The following is a 3,763-nucleotide window of genomic DNA, read 5'->3' on the forward strand; positions in this document are numbered from 1 at the left end:
ATGTCCTCCCATCCGCTGCAATGCTGTTTATATGGATATGGTTTAATTTTGCATTACGGGACCCATTTCGTCTGTAAAGCCGTGCCTGTGTGGGATCTCTCCTCTACTCTCTCTCCTCGTCTATCTCCACGCAGCCCCGCCACACAGCGCCGGTCCAAACTTCTGACATTTGTCTACAGTTTTTAATTTTTTATTACCACAGCTTGTATATGTTAAGTATGAGGGGCAAACCTGTATTTGTACCAGTGTTTCCGCGGTAACTCTGGTATCGCGGCGCCACGGCAAGAAGAAGTTACTGAATGCAACTAACTTCAGTTGGTAGAGTAACAGCGTGAGACGGAGCTGCTGGTCCTGGACCTGGACCAGAGATGTGACCCATTGGGAGAATATCATAGTTCATAAAAATGCAGCGCAGTGAAGATACAGACGTTTCATACACACGCCGTGTGTATCCGCCATTCGACCCGTGCGGGACCCGTTCATGATGATCAGCCGTCTCTCTGTGAGTAGCGTCCATCCCACTCCCTCTCGCAGTTATAAATAGCCTATGTGACAATACAATTTGTTTTGGTTAAAATCAACAAATAATCGTGAGAGTAATCGCGATCAAAATTTTGATCAAAATAATCGTGATTATCATTTTGGCCATAATCGTGCAGCCCTAGGACACAGTGCTGTCTTTCTGGGTAGAGCCCAAGAAACATTCCCTGATAAAGCTGCATTTGAGGGTTTTCACAGCTCAACACAAGAAACAGCTTTCCAACATTTTCCCAGGCTGAATTCCCAGGCACTGTCCACCTAAGACTGAAACCTAATTTCTCTCTCATCATTCTCAAGCTTGGCAATCCCTTCTCTCCCCCACAAATTTTCCCACATTTCACAAACCTCTACTTGAACTCACTCTATATGAACTCTCACACGTGCAGTAGGCCTCTTGGATATTATGGCTGTCCCAACCCAATACCCCCAAGCCCAAGCTAATATCTGCACTGATTTTTTGTTTAAAGACAACTGACAAAATGTCTTTGGCAACTTTTTTTCAAATCTGTTTCTCAAACAAATGGTAAGAATTTTATCTTTGTATCAAACCTCCTGATGGACAATTGACCTGAAAAAGGTGAATGGAATAGACTAATTGCTCAGCTGTTTTAGATGACAAAAACTGATCTGTCTTGTATCCCCTTCTCCTCTCTCTACTCCCTCATCAAGCCCTTGCTTTCACGTACTGGATTGCAACATTGCATAGTAAACTTTAACTAGCTGCTACAAATATCACCATTGTGTTTTTAGTATTGTCAGGGGTACCGTGATTTCAAGTCCCAAGGTGATATGTCTTTCATTAAAAAAAAAAAACTTTAAAAAAACTGAAGACTACAATGTTGTACATTTGGAATCCATGATTGAAAATAATATATATTTTATCTCATATATCATCATATGATATCATGTAGGCCTACATCATATATCTAATCTCATAAAAGATCTCAGCAACATGTGAAACTGTGTAAAAAGACAGATTGTCAAAAGCCCACGGTATAATTTTCTGGCAAACACATTTTTAGTCTTCCTGATTTTGCATCCTATGTGATTTAATTTCCTGAACAATAAACAGTTAATTCCCACACAACAAAGGTTTCAGCCCTAAAATTAGCTAGCTAACCCATGAAATGTTTTCAGAGTGTTCCTCTAGTCTTATTAATTCACTCGTTTGACTCATTCTAAAAGCCCACTCTCACGTCTTCTGTACTCCACATTAACTAGCCTACTACTTTTTGTTAACTTTATAATGTAGGCTAATAACAGCAATGGTTTTGTTTTTGTGTCTGGACCTGGCCTGTGTAGAGTGAGGGGCATGGATCTGGGCTAGCCAATGTGCTGCCTGGAGCCGTAAGTGTATTAGCTAGTGGATTAAGGGTGTCCATTTTACAGAATTAGCTAATGGCCGACGGTGCGCCGGAGTCCATTAATTGCATAATAATGAAGATAAAGAATTCGCCCATATGGTATAACATAACGTTACGTTACTGTGTGTAATGTGGTACAACAATGGTATTCAGTTAGGTATTTATTTCATTTAGTTACATAACCCGTCGTAGGACCTCTCATGTCGGTAACGTTAACGAACCGTGGTGAAGCTGTTAACATTGACGTTTAGCGTTAGCAACATTTGAGTCACAGAGCTAACTGTAAGCTAACTCACTGTTAGCCTCGGTTTTTGTCAAAGATAAAACATCACTTAAACATCACTTACCGCTCTTTGGACAACGTTTTGTTTTTTAGGGAAGCTATATTCTTTTCAATTGAAACCAATGTATTCTGCACGATTACGAAAAATGTATATGTCCTTTCCCAAACTTGTGATTGACTCAGCCAATAAAGATGGACGTCGGAAGTGACAAGTAACGTTAACGTTAGCCGTTATCTTTTTTTTCATTCATGGCATGTTTTACTACGCCTAGATATTTTATGAATGTGCGTGTCCGACTGCAGGTTTATTTTGCTCGGTATTCAGTGTTTGTGAAAAGGCACCTGCGTATTGACAAATCTGTTTGCAGTTTTTGTTCACAAGAACATGTAAAGTGTGGCTTACATTTATAAGATTTAATTTATTTAAACAATTAAAAATATAATGAGAGCCATATAAATACAGCCACCAAAATCATTTTTATTATTATTTAATCTGCTGCTTATTTTATTGATTACATACTCAGAAAATAGTGAAAATGCCAATTTAATTTCCCAAAATCAGGTGAAAGGTCTTTAAATGCTTCGTGTGTCAAAACAAGGGTCTCATAGCAAACATATTCAATTCAAGCCTACTAGAAGACTAACAACAATTAAATATACCTTCACATAACACTTGAACCATTACATTTTCCTAATTTTTACTTTTTATTTTTGTGTGTGTGTGTCTGTGCGTGCGTGCGTTTGTGTGTGTGTCTGTGTCTGTGTATCAGATTGTATCTGTCTGTACGTGCTGTACGAGACATTGCCTGCATGTGACTGTGGGGATGTTATCCCACTGACAAATGCTTAAAGAGTGTGTCTCAGTATCCAGTTGCCGTGGCAACCTGAGACGACTTGCTCATGGATGTGAGAGAAAACCCTGTCAAAGTCCCACTCCATTGTCTGTCCGTCTGTGTGTCTGGTCTGTTAATGGTAGCAGAGAAAGGAGGACAGAAATAACACATAATGTGAGAAAAGCGTGATAACGCAACATTGAGCTAAGAAAAGAAGTAGAAAATGGGAAGTGGTTGCATTTAAAAGAGAGGAATCATGTCGTGCTCTATAAATCCAACCTATAGGCCTGATTGGATTTTGTTTTCTTCATTCTTTCTCATGTTGTTTATAGCATGTGTGTCAATAATACTGATTGTCTCCTTGACACAAGCACAAAACCCAAAAATCTACTAGGGACATTTTGGACATCTATATTCTCATGACTTCATATCACTGTAAGATGTACCCACAACAAACACGGTTTCCACAAAAGTATTTATTTTTAGTTGAAACCATAGATGATACATATTCTTAACCTCAAATTTTTAACACTCTGCTTGCAATTCATTATCTTAATAGACAGTTCCTGCATAACAACTCAATACTATATTTTGTCTATGTGTGAAGTCCTCAGTTGATGTTTTGAAATTAAAGATATAGGTTGTATGTTGAAATTCAGTAGTTATTGTGTTTATCTGTTTTATCTGGAGTTTACTGTTGAAGTGTATATAATCATTTGCCTCTATTGTATATGTATTGTTCT

At 38.4% G+C, this 3,763-nt stretch overlaps 1 protein-coding gene across 2 annotated transcripts in view; it reads right to left on the minus strand.

The window, feature by feature from the left end:
- The window catches only part of sgip1a (SH3GL interacting endocytic adaptor 1a), an 81,869-nt gene extending 79,471 nt beyond the window's left edge, over positions 1 to 2,398 (minus strand). For both annotated transcript variants that reach the window (XM_032524900.1, XM_032524898.1), the window contains exon 1: positions 2,252 to 2,398. The gene's annotated coding sequence lies outside the window, so the exon portion shown is untranslated. The remainder of the gene's footprint in view (positions 1 to 2,251) is intronic.
- Between the last annotated feature and the right edge of the window lie 1,365 nt (positions 2,399 to 3,763).

This window comes from Etheostoma spectabile, chromosome 9 (assembly GCF_008692095.1).
Source record: "Etheostoma spectabile isolate EspeVRDwgs_2016 chromosome 9, UIUC_Espe_1.0, whole genome shotgun sequence".
Classification (NCBI taxonomy): domain Eukaryota; kingdom Metazoa; phylum Chordata; class Actinopteri; order Perciformes; family Percidae; genus Etheostoma; species Etheostoma spectabile.